This window comes from Macaca nemestrina, chromosome 11 (genome assembly GCF_043159975.1).
Source record: "Macaca nemestrina isolate mMacNem1 chromosome 11, mMacNem.hap1, whole genome shotgun sequence".
In the NCBI taxonomy this organism is placed as follows: Eukaryota; Metazoa; Chordata; class Mammalia; order Primates; family Cercopithecidae; genus Macaca; species Macaca nemestrina.
In genome coordinates this window covers 55,106,169-55,123,332 of record NC_092135.1, presented here as the reverse complement: position 1 = coordinate 55,123,332, position 17,164 = coordinate 55,106,169, and the positions used below count along the sequence as shown (strand labels likewise).

At 40.2% G+C, this 17,164-nt stretch overlaps 1 protein-coding gene across 2 annotated transcripts in view; it reads right to left on the bottom strand.

Annotated features, from left to right (window-relative positions):
- The window catches only part of LOC105493216 (polypeptide N-acetylgalactosaminyltransferase 5), a 57,972-nt gene that overhangs the window by 31,509 nt on the left and 9,299 nt on the right, over positions 1-17,164 (bottom strand). The window lies entirely within an intron of this gene.

Sequence of the window (17,164 nt, the reverse complement as noted above, 5' to 3'; positions counted from 1 at the left end):
ACATACAAAGCCTAGCAGGGTTCCTGGCACAGGAATTTATGAAATGGTAGTTACTGCTATCATTACTAGTTTATATGTTAGAAGATAGCATTCTGACTTATTTAATGTTCCCAAGTAGTTTATGATTGCCTTTCCAACTGGTCATCTGCCAAGTGCCACGGGATCTATTCTTTTCTCCCATTCTGCTTGTGTATGTACTTATGGCATAATATATATGTGCTAAATAATTAAACTCTTTTCAGCTTCCCTATCTGGGGCTCCCTTGCTGATACTCTGCTACAGAATAGCCACAGTTGAAAAACCATTTTGCTGGCATAGGAATGCAATCCAGGCTACAGTGGGAGTTAGTATTCACGCGGGTTGCAACTGGCCTGGGTTTTTTCCCATGCCCTGCGGAATACACTGCCTCACTGCTGGCATTCTTTCACCCCCTGCCTGTGCCACTCTTCATAGGCAGTGTCTAGTGGAACCTCACAAAATGTATTTGCCATCTTACTAACACAGCTACTGTCAGTAATGTGATCATTAATGATGATGACCATAAACATTATAAGCATTCCATATTATTTCAATGTCGACCTCAAATTACCAGCATCTCTTTCTCTTTCTATTGGTGAATAATCAAAATCATGGAAAGACTAGTACATGATTCTACTGTTAGTAAATGGCAGAGCGGGGATATGAACACTGATCCATTCTGGCTCCAAAAGTAACCACTGAGGAAGCCTTAGATCCACAAGAATAGAAGCAGCTGGCAGTAGATGTAGCATTTTGTGAGAGCTGGCACTTCTGCCAAATAACATGGTTACACTTTACTTATTCCATAAATAAAAATAGGTAAGAGCAAAAACCATAGTAAAGCAAATCACATTTGCATGGCACTCTAGTGTTGCCAGAGTGCTATTCTGTACATAATTGAATTCGGTCTTCATGACAACTGCTTGAGATACATATTATTATACACTTCTTCAAATAGAGCAAACTAAATCTTGGGAAGTTAAATGACTTACGCACATCATCCACCTAGAAAGGATATATAAGGAAATGTGAACAAATAATGTTTTCACTTTACTGCTGGTTTTTCTGTAGGAGAATGGGTTTTGGAAATAGATATGTGCTCAAATATCAGTTTTTCTAATTACAGATTTGGAACAGCTTTACTACTTCTTTGAACCTCAATTTGCCAACTACAAAGCTGAAATTAAACATGTACCTGTAAGATTACATATAAATATTATGTAAAGCTCATCTAATATATATCTGACACATAGGGAGTACTTAAGAAATGGTAGACAAATCCAGCTATGCTCCATAATATCAATGGTTTCCTAAATGGTTGTTTATCATAACAATTGACAAAGCCTTAGAAAAATATAAATATCCAATCCTCAGCACCAGAAAATCAATGTACAAGGTTTGCAGAGGGCCCAAGAATCCATGTCTTAAAGTACAAACAAATAAAACAAAATGCAAAGAAACCAACCAAACAACAAACAAAAGAACGACTCACAAATCATTGATTGGTGAGTTTAAGAACTTGAGCTCACGGGCGCGGTGGCTCAAGCCTGTAATCCCAGCACTTTGGGAGGCCGAGACGGGCGGATCACGAGGTCAGGAAATCGAGACCATCCTGGCTAACACGGTGAAACCCCGTCTCTACTAAAAAATACAAAAAACTAGCCAGGCGAGGTGGCGGGCGCCTGTAGTCCCAGCTACTCGGGAGGCTGAGGCAGGAGAATGGCGTAAACCCGGGAGGCGGAGCTTGCAGTGAGCAGAGATCCGGCCACTGCACTCCAGCCTGGGCGACAGAGCGAGACTCTGTCCCCCCCCAAAAAAAACAAAAAACAAAAAACAACACTTGAGCTCAAAATAAAGTTAATTTATTCTTATTATTTGAGGCTAATATTAAAAAAAATAAATTGAGGGCTGATAGAAGCATGTCCTAAATGTTCAAGTGACATAGAATTAAAATAACACATTTTGATTCAGTATCTTGATGTAGTGATCAGGTATCTAATGCTAACTTAAAATAGCAGACTGTCTAAACTAATACTAGTCTACACAAAGGATCCATGCATTGGCATTTCTGAATAATATGAGAAGATATTCCTCTCTTCACTTAAGAGCTTTATCAGTTTACTTTGGTTACCATAACAAATTACTGAAAATTCTGCTTAACAGTTCCTTCCTGAATGTATCTATTTTCTCTCACATTTTTACTCTGAACAGAAAGAAGATAACAGTCCGCATCCTCAACATTTTGCTTGGTACTCTCCTCAGCTAAATATCCGAGTTAATCATTGGCAAGTTCTGCTAATTTTCACATGACTATAGGACACAATTAAGCCAAGCTCACTGCCACTATGTAACACAGATCATTTTTCCTCCATTTCTCAATCATGTGCTCTGTATTTCCTTCTAAGCCTGTACCAGAAGTACTTACAATGCTCATATTTTTGCCAACATTCTGCTCAAGATAGCATACATATTTTCAAAGACGACTGATAGAAGCTTGCTTTCTATTTTTTTCTGAAACAGAGTCTTGCTCTGTTGCCCAGGCGGGAGTGCAATGGCACAATCTTGATAGAAGCTTTCTCTACTGTGCCGCTCACTTCCTTCTGAGCCCTCACCAACAGCATACTTGATATCCATATTTCTACCACCAGTGACTTCAGGGCATTCTAGGTTTTTTCTGTGATGCTTCACAGAATTCTTCCAGCCTCTACCTATTACCTAATTCCTTGGTGTATTAGGCCATTTTTGTGTTGCTCTAAAGAAATCCACCTGGCCAGGTACCTGTAATCCCAGCAATTTGGGAGGCCGAGGCAGGCAGATCACTTGAGGTCAGGAGTTCGAGACCAGCGTGGCCAACATGGTGAAATCCAGTATCTACTAAAAATACAAATATTAGCCGGGCATGGTAGCAGGTGCCTGTAATCCCAGCTATTTGGGAGGCTGAGGCAGGGAGAATTATTTGAACGCTGGAGGTGGAGGTTGTAGTGTGTAGTGAGCTGAGATCACACCACTGCACTCTAGCCTGGGTGACAGAGTGAGACTCCATCTATTAAAAAAAAAAAAAAAAAAAAGAAATACTTGAGACTAGCTAATTTACAAAGAAAAGTGGTTTAATTGGCTCACGGTTCTGCAGGCTGTACAGGAAGCATGGCTCTGGCATGTGCTCAGCTCCCAGTGAAGCCTCAGGGAGCTTTTACCCATGGCAGAAGACAAAGCGGGAGCAGGCATGTCACATGACAGAGCAAGCAAGAGACAGCAAGGTGAGGTCTCCCACCCTTTTAAACAACCAAATCTTGTGTGAACTGAAGGAGAACTCACATATCACCAAGGGGATGGCACTAAGTCATTCATTACAGATCTCCCTCTGTGATCCAATACCTCCCACCAAGTCTCACCTCCAACACTGGAGGTCACATTTCAACATGAGATTTGAAGGGGACAAACATCCAAACCATATAACTTGGACATTCCTTGGATGATACTTCTGTATTTTGGGGTATTTGTTATAGCAGCACCTCACTCCTTGATACCAAATTTATATTAGTTTCTTCTGACTACCATGACAAATTACCACAAACTTGGTAACATATTCTGTCACATTTCTGGGGGCCAGAATTCTAAAACCAACATGTCAATAGGGCCTCACTCCCTCCACAAGCTGTAGGGGAGATTTAGTTCCTTGCCTCTTTCAGTTTCTGCTGGGAATCCTTGACTTGTTACATCACTCAAATCTCTCTCTCTGTCTTCACATCACTTTCTCTCTGTCTCTCTCTGGGTGAAACCTCTGCCTGGCTCTCTTTTTTATAAAAGTGTTTATACATGTGATTTAGGGCATTTGGGGCCTATCTGGGTAATTCAGGGTAAATGTCTCCTCTCAAGATCCTTCATCACATCTCTTGCTTCAGAAGGTAATATTTACTCTTTTTCCAGGTGAGGTAACAATCACAGGTTCTGACAATTAGGAAGTAAATATAGTTTTGGAGAACCATGTCTTTTAGCCTGACACAAGGGCTTATTGAGTTAAGGCAAGAAATAGGCTGGGTGAGGTAGCTCATGCCTGTAATCCCAGCACTTTGGGAGGCCAAGGCAGGTGGATCACTTGAGGTCAGGAGTTCGAGACCAGCCCAACCAACATGGAGAAACCCCGTCTCTACTAAAAAATACAAAAAATTGAGGTCTGCTCCAAGATGGCCAAGTAGGAAGAGCTCTGGTCTGCAGCTCCCAGAGTGATTGACACAGAAGACGGGTGATTTCTGCATTTCCAACTGAGGTACCTGGTTCATCTCACTGGGGCTGGTTGGACAGTGGGTGCAGCCCACGGAGGGTGAGCTGAAGCAGGGTGGAGCATTGCCTTACCCGGGAAGCACAAGGAGTCTGGGGATTTCCCTTTCTTAGCCAAGGGAAGCTGTGACAGATTGTACCTGAAAAAATGGGACACTTTCGCCCAAATACTGTGCTTTTCCCACTGTCTTAGCAACCGGCAGACCAGGAGATTCTCTCCTGTGTCTGGCTCGGTGGGTCCCACACCCACGGAGCCTTGCTCACTGCTAGTGCAGCAGTATGAGATCAAACTGGGAGGCAGCAGCCTAGCTAGGGGAGGGACGTCCACCATTGCTGAGGCTTGTGTAGGTAAACAAAGCAGTCGGGAAGCTCAAACTGGGCGGAGCCCACTGCAGCTCAGCAAGGCCTACTGCCTCTGTAGACTCCACCTTTGTGAGCAGGGCATAGGTGAACAAAAGGCAGCAGACAACTTCTGCAGACTTAAATGTCCCTGTCTGACAGCTCTGAAAAGAGCAGTGATTCTCCCAGCACAACATTTGAGCTCTGAAAATGGACAGACTGCCTCCTCAAGTGGGTCTCTGATCCCTGTATAGCCTAACTGGGAGACACCTCATATAGGTGGGTGTCCCTCTGGGACGAAGCTTCCAGCAGAAGGACCAAGCAGCAATATTTGCTGTTCTGTAGCCTCCACTGGTGATACCCAGTCAAACAGGGTCTGGAGTGGACCTCCAGCAAAGTCCAACAGATCTGCAGCTGAGGGACCTGACTGTTAGAAGGAAAACTAACAAACAGAAAGGAATACCATCAACATCAACAAAAAGGACATCTACACTAAAACCCCATCTGTAGGTCATCAACATCAAAGACCAAAGGTAGATAAAACCACAAAGATGGGGAGAAACCAGGGCAGAAAAGCTGAAAACTCTAAAAATCAGAGTGCCTCTTCTCCAAAGGATTGCAGCTCCTTGCCAGCAATGGAACAAAGCTGGATGGAGAATGACTTGGACAAGTTGATAGAAGTAGGCTTCAGAAGGTCAGTAATAACAAAATTCACTGAGCTAAAGGAGCATGTTCCTTCCCATCACAAGGAAGTAAAAACCTTGAAGAAAGGCTAGATGAATGGCTAACTAGAACAGTGTAGAGAAGACATTAAATGACCTGATGGAGCTGAAAACCTGATGGGCAAGAGAACTTTGTGATGCATGCACAAGCTTCAATAGCCGATTCAATCAAGTGGAAGAAAGAGTATCAGTGATTGAATATCAAATGAATGAAATGAAGTGAGAAGAGAAGTTTAGAGAAAAAAGAGTAAAAAGAAATGAACAAATCCTACAAGAAATATGGGACTATGTGAAAAGACCAAATCTACATCTGACTGATGTACCTGAAAGTGATGGGGAGAATGGAACCAAGTTGGAAAACACCCTTCAAGATATTATCCAGGAGAACATCCCCAACCTAGCAAGGCAGGCCAACATTCAAATTCAGGAAATACAGAGAACACCACAAAGATACTCCTTGACAAGAGCAACCCCAAGATAAATAATTGTCAGATTCACCAAGGTTGAAGTGAAGGAAAAATGTTAAGGGCAGCCAGAGAGAAAGGTCGTGTTACCCACAAAGGGAAACTCATAGGACTAACAGCAGATTTTTTGGCAGAAACTCTACAAGCCAGAATAGAGTGGGGTCCAATATTCAACATTCTGAAAGAAAAGAATTTTCAACCCAGAATTTCATATCCAGCCAAACTAAGCTTCATGAGTGAAGGAGAAATGAAATCCTTTACAGACAAGCAAATGCTGAGAGATTTTGTCAACACCAGGCCTGCCTTACAAGAGCTCTTGAAGGAAGCAATCAACATGGAAAGAAACAACCCATACCAGCCACTGCAAAAACAGGCCAAATTGTAAAGACCATTGATGCTATGAAGAAACTGCATCAATTAATGGGCAAAATAACCAGCTAACATCATGACAGGATCAAATTCAAACATAACAATATTAACCTTAAGTGTAAATGGGATAAATGCCCCAGTGAAAATACACAGACTGGCAAATTGGATAGAGTCAATACCCATCAGTGTGCTGTATTCAGGAGACCCATCTCATGTGCAGAGACACACATAGGCTCAAAATAAAGGGATAGAGGAAGATCTACCAAGCAAATGGAAAGCAAAAAAAAGCAGGGGTTGCAATCCTAGTCTCTGATAAAGCAGACTTTAAACCAACAAAGATCAAAAGAGACAAAGAAGGCCATTACATAATGGTAAAGGAATCAATTCAACAAGAAGAGCTAACTATCCTAAATATATGTGTACCCAATAGAGGAGTACCCAGATTCATAAAGCAAGTCCTTAGAGACCTACAAAGAGACTTAGACTCCCACACAATAATAATGGGAGACTTTGACACCCCACTGTCAATATTAGACAGACCAATGAGACAGAAGGTTAAAAGGGATATCCAGGACTTGAACTCAGCTCTGCACCAAGCAGACCAAATAGACATCTACAGAATCCTCCACCCCAAATCAACAGAATATTCATTCTCCATAGCACAGCATCACACTTATTCTAAAATTGACCACATAATTGGAAGTAAAGCACTCCTCAACAAATGTAAAATAACAGAAATCACAACAAACTGTCTCTCAGAACACAGTGCAATCAAATTAGAACTCAGGATTAAGGAATTTACTAAAAACCACACAACTACATGGAAACTGAACAACCTGCTCCTGAATGACTACTGAGTAAATAACGAAATGAAGGCAGAAATAAAGATGTTCTTGGAAACCAGTGAGAGCAAAGACACAACATACCAGAATCTCTGGGACACATTTAAAGCAGTGTGTAGAGGGAAATTTATAACACTAAATGCCCACAAGAGAAAGCAGGAAAGATCTAAAATCAACACCCTAACATCACAATTAAAAGAACTAGAGAAGCAAGAGCAAACACATTCAAAAGCTAGCAGAAGGCAAGAAATTACTAAGATCAGAGGAGAGCTAAAAGAGCTAGAGACACAAAAAACCCTTCAAAAAATCAATGAGTCCAGGAGCGGGTTTTTTGAAAAGATCAACAAACTTGATAGACTGCTAGCAAGACTAATAAAGAATAAAAGAGAGAAGAATCAAATAGACACAATAAAAAATGATGTCACCACTGATACCACAGAAATACAAACTACTGTCAGAGAACACTATAAACACCTCTACTCAAATAAACTAGAAAATCTAGAAGAAATGGATAAATTCCTGGACACATACACCCTCCCAAGACTAAACCAGGAAGAAGTTGAATCTCTGAATAGACCAATAACAGGCTCTGAAATTGAGGCAATAATTAATAGCCTACCAAACAAAAAAATCCAGGACCAGACAGATTCACAGTCAAATTCTACCAGAGGTACAAAGAGGAGGTGGTACCATTCCTTCTCAAACTGTTCCAATCAATACAAAAAGTGGGAATCTTCCCTAACTCATTTTATGGGGCCAGCATCATCCTGATATCAAAGCCTGGCAGAGACACAACAAAAAAAGAGAATGTTAGACCAATATCCCTGATGAACATCGATGCAAAAATCCTCAATAAAATACTGGCAAACCAGAATCCAGCAGCACATCAAAAAGCTTATCCACGATGATCAGGTCAGCTTCACCCCTGGGATGCAAGGCTGGTTCAACATACACAAATAAATAAACGTAATCCATCATATAAACAGAACCAAAGACAAAAAGCACCTGATTATCTCAATAGATGCAGAAAAGGCCTTCAACAAAATTCAGCAGCCCTTCATGCTAAAATCTCTTAATAAACTAGGTATTGATGGAACGTATCTCAAAATAATAAGAGTTATTTATGACAAACCCACAGCCAATATCATACTGAATTGGTAAAAACTGGAATCATTCCCTTTGAAAACTGGCACAAGACAAGGATGCTCTCTCTCACCATTCCTATTCAACATAGTGTTGGAAATTCTGGCCATGGCAATCAGGCAAGAGAAAGAAATAAAGGGTATTCAATTAGGAAAAGAGGAAGTCAAATTGTCCCTGTTTGCAGATGACATGATTGTATATTTAGAAAACCCCCTCACCTCAGCCCAAAATCTCCTTAAGCTTATCAGCAACTTTAGCAAAGTCTCAGGATACAAAATCAATGTGTAGAAATCACAAGCATTCTTATACACGAATAACAGAGAATCAAATTCCTATACAGGAATAACAGAGAGCCAAATCATGAGTGAACTCCCATTCACAATTGCTACAAAGAGAATAAAATACCTAGGAATCCAACTTACAAGGGATGTGGAGGACCTCTTCAAGGAGAAATACAAACCACTGCTCAATGAAATAAAAGAGGACACAAACAAATGCAAGAACATTCCATGCTCATGGATAGGAAGAATCAAAATAGTGAAAATGGCCATACTGCCCAAGGTAATTTATAGATTCAATGCCGTCCCCATCAAGCAACCTATGACTTTCTTCACAGAATTGGAAAAAACTCCTTTAAAGTCCATATGGAACCAAAAAAGAGCCCACATTGCCAAGACACTCCTAAGCAAAAAGAACAAAGCTGGAGGCATCATGCTACCTGACTTCAAACTATACTACAAGGCCACAGTAACTGAAACAGCATGGAACTGGCACCAAAACAGATACATAGACCAATGGAAAAGAACAGAGGCCTCAGAAATAACACCACACATCTACAACCATCTGATCTTCAACAAACCTGACAAAAACAAGAAATGGGGAAAGAATTCCCTATTTAATAAATGGTGCTGGGAAAACTGGCGAGCCATATGTAGAAAGCTGAAACTGGATCCCTTCCTTACACCTTATACAAAAATTAATTCAAGATGGATTAAAGACTTAAATGTTAGACCTAAAACCATAAAAATTCTAGAAGAAAACCTAGGCAATACCATTCAGGACATAGGCATGGGCAAGGACTTAATGACTAAAACACAAAAGCAATGGCAACAAAAGTCAAAATAGACAAATGGGATCTAATTAAACTAAAGAGCTTCTGCCTGGCAAAAGAAACTACCATCAGAGTGAACATGCAACTTACAGAATGGGAGAAAATTTTTGCAATCTACCCATCTGACAAAGGACTCATATCCAGAATCTTCAAATAACTCAAACAAACTTACAAGAAAAAAAAAACCCCATCAAAAAGTGGGCAAAGGATATGAACAGACACTTCTCCAAAGAAGATGTTTATGCAGCCAACAGACACATGAAAAAATATTCATCAGCACTGGTCATCAGAGAAATGCAAATCAAAACCACAAGAGATACCATCTCACGCCAGTTAGAATGATGATCATTAAAAAGTCAGGAAATAACAGATGCTGGGGAGGATGTGGACAAATAGGAACGCTTTTACATTGTTGGTGGGAGTGTAAATTAGTTCAACCAGTGTGGAAGACAGTGTGGCAAGTCCTCAAGGATCTAGAACTAGAAATACCATTTGACCCAGTGATCCCATTACCAGCTATATACCCAAAGGATTATAAATCATGCTACTATAAAGACACATGCACACGTATGTTTATTGTGGCACTATTAACGATAGTAAAGACTTGGAACCAACCCAAATGTCCATCAATGATAGACTGGATTAAGAAAATGTGGCACATATACACCATGGAATACTATGCAGCCTTAAAAAAAGGATGAGTTCATGTCCTTTGCAGGGACATGGATGAAGCTGGAAACCATCATTCTCAGCAAACTATCGCAAGGACAAAAATCCAAACACCACATGTTCTCATTCATAGGTAGGAATTGAACAATGAGAACACTTGGACACAGGGCAGGGAACATCACACACTGCGGTCTGTTGTGGGGTGGGGGGCTGGAGTAGGGATAGCATTAGGAGAAACACCTAATGTAAATGACGAGTTGAGGGGTGCAGCAAACCAACATAAACCTGCACATTGGACACATGTACCCTACAACTTAAAGTACAAAAAAAAAATACAAAAAATTACCCAGGAATCGTGGCAGGCACCTGTAATCCCAGCTACCCGGGAGGCTAAGGCAGGAGAATTGCTTGAAGCCAGCGGGGCAGAGGGTACAGTGAGCTGAGATCGTGCCATTGCACTCCAGCCTTGGCAACAAGAGTGAAATTCTGTCTCAAAAACAAAAACAAAACAAACAAACAAAAAGCAAGAAATGTGCTGTTTTCAAATAAAAATTTAAAATGGTTTCTCTACCCCTCAACAAAAGGTAGGTTTATTTTGAATTTACAGAATTGTTAGTCATGCTGGGTTTTTTTCTCTAAATTTGAAGCTTCTTTGTAGTTTTAGGAGTTTGCACATTGAAGTCCATGAAAGTGTTAATTGGTGATACCAAATTATGAACTATTGTATTGAAACTCAATTTTAGAAAAGAAAGATAATTAGAAAAAAAAAGAAGAAAGAATATAAATTGAGGAGCTTCCAAGAAGTACATAAAAAATTGGTCTATTTGGTTGCATGATTACCAACAATTCCAACAATTAAGGGACAATTTTGGAACTGGACAGACTTTAAACTCTGAAATGTTTTTCATAAGGCAAAAGAGGAAACATCTCCAAAATAAGATTCTAATTCTCAGAATCTCTTGTGGTGAACATTAAAGACCAGAGTGATGAGACTAAAGTTTCCCAACGAGAGATTGGTGGGGCGAGAGCACAATGAACTACAAAGTAAAAGGTAAATGAACAATGAAACACCATCTCATACCACTTAGAATGGCAGTTGTTAAAAAGTCAGAAAACAACTGTTGCTGGCAAGGCTGTGAAGAAAAGAGAATGCTTATACACTTCCATACTGTTGGTAGGAATGTAGTTCCTACCAATTACTTTATGCACTGTACAAGGCAGTTTGGAGATACCTCAAAGAACTTAACATAGAACTACCATTTGAGCAAGCATTCTAATTACTAGGTATATATCCAAATGAAAATAAGTTGTTCTACCAAAACAATTCAGCACTGTTCACAATAGCAAAGACATGTAATCAACCTAGGTGCCCCTCAATGGTGGATTGGATAAAGAAAATATGATACATATATACCATGGAATCCTATGAAGCCATAAAAAAGAATAAAATCATTTCCTTAGCAGCAATATGAATGCAGCTGGAGGACATTATCCTTAGCAAATTAACAGAGGACTAGAAAACCAAATATCACATGTTCTCACTTATAAGTGGGAGCTAAGCACTGGGTACTCATAGACATAAAGATGGCAACGATAGGCACTGGGGTCTACTAGAGAGGGTAAGGAAGGAGGGGCAAAGGTTGAATAACTGATTGTTGGGTACTATGCTCAGTACCTGGGTGACAGAATCATTTGTAATCCTAAACCTCAGCAGAACGCATTATACCCCTGTAACAAACCTGCACATGCACTCCCTGAATCTAAAATGTTGAAATTATTTAAAAAAGGAGTAAAACGTAAATGTGGGAAAGGATAGTATTTTGCAGACAATTTTGGGAGAAAACCTAGAAAAGAAAGAAATAGGAGGGTAGATAGGTGGGATACAAGGAAAATTTGTCATCCCTGTTCTCCCTTCCTCTCTTGAGTAGAAATGGACAGAATCATTTTTATGAGCATCAGAGAAGGTACAGATAGAACTAAGAGTTGAAAAAAAATCAGTAATTGATAGGATTATCAATAAAGCAAGGTCTCCTTATGTTAACCCACCTTACAGTGGCAGCTGATGCAATTAACAAGTCTAGTTTCTTTTGGCCACTGTCCATTTTTAAATTTTTTGTCCCATGAGACACTACACTCTCCTAGTTTTCACCCATCACTCACTGGCTTTTCGCCTTCAGTTTCCTTCTCAGCTTTCCTTTCTTCTTAACAAACACAAGATTCTCAGAGCTGGGTCTGGGGCTTTGTTTTCTTCTATGTATGATATGACTGTATGAGCCCATCATGCCCACAGTTTTAAGTGTGATAATATCTTCCTAGTTTATATCCAGGTCAGCTTTCCCATCTGAATTGCAGATTTACCTTACATCTAAACAACTTTTGAACATCTCCTCTGCATGTCTCACAGGCATCTCACTCATAATGTGTCTGAAACAGAAACCTTGACTTCACCCCACTCAATCCAACCAGCTCCTTTGCATTTCCCTCATAATGGCATCACCATCCTCCTTGCTGCAGAAATATGGATTCTTGTCTAGAATTCACCCTCTTCCTGACTGTAAATATAATCAATCCATCAACTTCTATTCTGTATATTGCCAACAAATATCTCAACTCTAACATCTTTATACCTCCACAGTTGCCTCCCCTGGCTCTTGAGCATCCATTCCCTTTCTCCAGGATTATTGCTGGAGTCCCATAATGGGACACTACTTCCACAGTTTTTCAGATCAACACCACTCTCCTGTCTAAAATCCTCAGTCAATTTCTATGGGACAAAGTGAAAAGGAAAAAAAAAAATCCACATTCTTTAGTTTATAGGACCCCTGCTCACCTTTCCAACTGCCTGTCATTCCACTCTCCCCTCACACACTCCACCTTGGCCTTCTTTCAGTTCCTAGAAGAATGCTCCAGCTTTTGTTATTTGCTTAACTTCTAGCATTTTTGCTACCCTTCCCATATCTTCGTGGCTGGCTGCCTCTGTTCATTTAGTTCCTATCTTAAATATTCCCTTCACAGAGATGCCGTCTCTGACTACCCTCTCAAAATTTAGGTATTCTTTTATTATTCCCTATTGCAGTCACCTGTGTTTCTGTCATAGCATTCATTTATCAATCTTATTTCCTTATCTTCTGCATCCAAAATTTTCTGAGGGCAGGACAAATCTGCCTTGCCTACTGCAGTACCACAAGCTTCCAGCACAATTACACAATAAATATTTGATAAATATGTATTGAATGCATGAATGGATGGATGGAGATGAGATGGAGCTTAAATTTAAAGCCAAAATAGTGGAAGAAATATTTCCCTTTGAGATAGAAAGTACAAAATGGTGGTAATGTATACAAATATATTTATGCACATGGGATGAGAAGTTGAAAATAGCCGTAGCTCATACTGGAGGAAAGGTTATCTGTTAATGTAATAAGCCAGGGGCTTGAGGAGAATGGAGAATATTTTAGACATATACTATGGGCAATGGGAGAGAATACTAGCCAGCTAGCTAGGATTTCAGATGGGCAGTGAGCGCTTTTCTGAAACTGGAGATGCCAAAATTTTATGAAATTTCAATATATGATTTGCTCCACCAGTGCCTGCCAGCCTGAGTGTAAGAAGAGATAAAGCAAATTGCTGGATTAATATGAGTCTAAGGGACATCAAAGCACATGAAGTAGAAAGAGAATGGGTAGTGAGGTTTGAGGGGACTGGTGTAAGGTGGTTGAATATTCTGGGATGAGCTCTGGGTCAGGGAAAGAGGAAGTAAAGCTAAGAGAAGTATAATAGCCTGAGTGAAAGGGAGGGTACAGAAGAAAACAGCTACGGCCTGTGACTTCCTCTTCTCTAATTTTAGAATATAAATTAATGAGAAATTATTTCACACATTTCACACTTAAATTTTTTTAACGGTATTTGGTGCTGAAAAAAAATCTAATCAATTCTAAAAAGAAAGAGTCAATTACACAAATTCTGCATAAACCAACAAGCCCCGCTGTGAAGTCCTGAGAGTTGCTTTGTGGTTAAAATTTGGTTGATCTTAGAAACATCCAGTGACAAAAGGAATTGTATGAGAAGGAGTTAACTAAGCAGGCTCATGCAAATGACTCTTCCTATATTTTAAATTAGTAGAGTTTTTGTCTTTTTTAGAAGGAAGTTCTAAAAATTGCTAGACAGTCTGAAATTGGAGGTAAGAAAAACTCTCAGAAATTTGACAGATTTGGGGAAGACACCTCTAATCACCAAATATCTAATCCTCCATTCCCCCAATGTGTCATGGTGCCTTAATTTCACCATTAGTACCCTACATGGGTAGATCATGAGGGATTGCACTAGATGCTAATATCCCAACAAATAAGTAGCACCTCTGCCAATTGTTGACAAATATATATCTTAGATGTGTTTAAAGAATTACAATGAAGAAAATTCTGTGGAAGATTATATAGTACAGATCATATTAGTGCCTGGTAAAAGCAATATTATAGGATGACAGAAAGAGATGCCAGAGATTTCCAATACAAAGTTTCAGGGTGTGCCTTGCTTTGGGGTCACTGACATGTCAAGGCATTCTAACATTTACAGAGACCTGTTCTCCTGCATTACTAAACAGATTAAACATGTTTCCGGGTATCTAGAAAAACTAGTGTGCTTGTTTCATTCAAAGGAACAGTGGGAAACCCCAGCAAAGTTTTCAGCATTTTAAACTCTTACTCCAGTCTTTCATACTGGAAGGAAGGTTACTTGCTATTGTAATAGGGTAGGGGCTTGAGGCGAATGGAGAATATTCTGGACAGACACTACGTCATCTAGTTGGCATAGGTTGTAAAAACCATTTCAAGTTATCCTACACCAACTTAATTCAAGCAAGTTTCCTTTATTCCAATTTTCCCTTAATTTCTGCCTATATCGTGGGAGGAGGAATTGCTTCTAAAGTATAATTTGAATGCCAGATATTTCTAGGTTTGTAACTTTTTTGAGGCTAGGAAATCACATTTATATTCTATATGCCTATTTATTAAACAGATTAGGTATTTAGAGTCTACTGGTCCCATGCTATACTTAAAAATTAATCTAATCTGTTTCGTGTGGGGGGAATCTATGCTTAGATTACTGTAGCCAATCCAAGTTCTAAAAACAAATGGGGCCTCTAATGTGGGGAGTTTCACTATCCTACACTTAGCTGACATACTGCTGTGGTGGACAGAAAGACCCTGGACTTGAGAAAGATGACGAGGGACTAAGTTTTCTGTTCATTCTAGCATTTATTGGCCCTATGGCCATGGGCAAGTGAGTTAGGCTCCTAGAACCTTAGTTTCCTCACTTTTAGGATGAAGATTACAATGCCTTCATCACAGAACGGTGATGAAGATTTGATGAGATAATGGATGTAAAAATATTTTGTAAGCTTCATGCTGAAAAACTCATGTGAGAACCTATGATTACCCATAATGCAAATACACACATTTTGACGGAGCACATGAAAGGACACAAAGATAGATGTGTACCTGCCCCCCACCCGCTACACCCTTGTTCTGCTCTCTAATCTTTGCACATACCAGAGATTTCGTAAGTTCTGTGAGTACCTGGTTTTCTGCACGTACCAGAGATTTTGTTTTGCACGTACCAGAGATTTTGTAAGTTCTGAGGCAAGGTCACAAGACGTGTTTAAGTAAGATAAACTCTTGCTGCCATAAACCTGCTCTCCCGCCTCAAAGTTTGAACCAAAATATCAGAAATGGCGGGAACCAATCATAGTTAGCCAAATCGCCTTGTTCAAACACTAGCCAATCATATATCTGATTTGTATAATAACTCTATGCCCACTTTTCTTAGACTATATAACACTGCTCGGAGCTCAGTGGGGGAGCTCTCCTGCCCGTCTCGTTTCACGAGCGAGGGAGAGTTCCAGGTTCGAACCTGTAATAAAGATCCTTGCTGCTTAGCTTTGACTCTGGACTCTGGTGGTCTTCTTCAGGGAATAAACGGTCTGGGCATAACACACACTGCCCTTTTCTGAGGCAGTCCTCTAATCTGAATCTGTCAAGTGCTCAATCATTTATCGAGAGACCCAGAAAGTGATGCGTCCCACCCTCCTGGCTTCTGTGTGCTGTATGCTGAGCCACTAACCTGATTTGAATGTAGCCTATCAAATAGAGAAGGTTTTAAATCCTAAGATTGAGAGAATGATAACATTCTCTCATTTCTATGAATTTTTCATTTTATTCCGAGACAGTCAAGATGTACTATGTGGGTCAAGTCTCAGGCTTCACAGGTTTGAACAGAAGGTCAAGGAGAATATTTTCTTAACTTCTATTTGCAATTCAACTACTGCCTTGATGTGAGCCTTCAGGGGCCTTCACTCCCCAAGCGCTGGTATCTCAGGAACATCAGGAGGAGAATTGAGCACACAGCTGAAGAGCTCTGCCTGGAATTGTATTCTTTTCTCCCAGACCTTAGAATTGTTTGGGGCCGCTTTCCCTCTCACTGGTAAGACGGTACAGCGATATAAAAATTGTACTTTCATGTTTTGTTCTTTCTAGGGTAGACTATCCGTGACATTCAGTCAAAATCACCTGGCTACTGACTCAGAAAATTTAAGTCACACTCATCACTTCTACTCCAAAGTTCTTAGCCAACTGCGGCCGTGGTTGCCGTGGTAAATGTAGAGTCATCAAAGTGACAGGACTCAGGCTTAGAAATATAAGCCACCAGCATCAACATTCACCACTTCAACAATAGTCTATTTTGAGCAGGAAGCTGTCACAGTGAAATTGGGATGGCAGGGAGAAGAGGAGGAGGTGGTGTGATGTGACAGAAATAGTACTAGGTGGGGATGTTCTGTCTTTCCTGCTGTGTATGACCTTGGGCAAGTCATTTTTCTCCTGGAACCTTCTCTCTAACATAAAGGACTAGATTAGATAACTTTCAAATCTTCACCTAGTATTAACATTCTGTGGTTTTCTATGCAACTTTAGCATTTACCTGTAAGTGCTTTCCTTTGGGTCATAAGTCCCCTGAGAAAAGGCAAATTAAATTGTTATTTCTATGGTTTTAAATCCCTTAATGATTTCCCACTGGCCCTTAGAAGAACTTGAACAAGGTCCTGAGTGATCTGGACTCTACTTACTTCTATGGCCTCATTTACATCCTCATTGCTCTCCTGCAACCCATGTCAGATTTCCTCAGTTTCTCAATGGATCATCCTTTTTACTGTTTTCT